Here is a 1,125-nt window from a genome sequence, read left to right on the forward strand (position 1 = left end):
TGCTGCCTTCACTATTTCATGTCTACTGTTTTTCCCCTGCTTCAATCAATCGTTGCTTAATCCCTTTGAAACTCTCAACAACTCTAAGTCTCTCAACTTATACAGGTCTCACCTCCTTGATTTACTACATTTCTGCAAATTATTCAGTTTTAACCAACAGTTCTTAACTGCTGTGGTCAGAGACCACATATGCACCTGGAAATGTCTTACAGTTTAAAATCTGGTCCTGGGATCTCTGTCATACCATTGTAAAATCAATATAAAACCTTCCAGTGTCTCAAATGGTTCAAATGGCTCTGAGCACTATGGGACTCAACTGCTGGGGTCATTAGTCCCCTAGAACTTAGAACTAGTTAAACCTAACTAACCTAAGGACATCACAAACATCCATGCCCGAGGCAGGATTCGAACCTGCGACCGTAGCGGTCTTGCGATTCCAGACTGCAGCGCCTTTAACCGCACGGCCACTTCGGCCGGCCCAGTGTCTCAAGGTATGTACCCTCTACATAACTTTCTTTCACGATTATTAAATCAAGTGTTAGCGTTGATTAAGTTATCCTCTGTGCAAAATTCTACCTGGCGGATTCCTCTGTCATTACTTTCACTCAGTCCCAATTCTTCTACTATACTTCGTTCTTATTCTCTTCCTACTACCGAATTTCATCCACCGATCACAGTTAACCTGTACTCTCTTAGCTATATGAATAACTTCCTCTATTTCGTGAAACATTCTTTAAGACTCTTCGTCGTCTGGCGAACTACTTGGTACATAAACTTATACTATTGTCGTGGATTCTGGCTTTGTGTCTACCTTGATTATGATAATGCGTTCGATATGCTGTTCGTAGAGCTTATCCAAATTCTTACTTTCCTATTAGTTATTAGTCTTACTCCTGCGTTACCTATATTTGATTTTGTATTTATAACCCTTTGCTCATCTTACCACAAGTCCATCCTTCCATCGAACGTCAATAGTCTCCACTAATTCTAACTTCACTTTTTAAATTTTTTCTCCCACTTACTTGGTTAAGGGATGTAACATTCCACGCAGCTATCCAAAGAATATCAGTTTATCCTGATGATGATATAACCCTGGATAGTCATCACCCCATTATCCCAATGGGG

This window comes from Schistocerca americana, chromosome 8 (genome assembly GCF_021461395.2).
Source record: "Schistocerca americana isolate TAMUIC-IGC-003095 chromosome 8, iqSchAmer2.1, whole genome shotgun sequence".
NCBI lineage: Eukaryota > Metazoa > Arthropoda > Insecta > Orthoptera > Acrididae > Schistocerca > Schistocerca americana.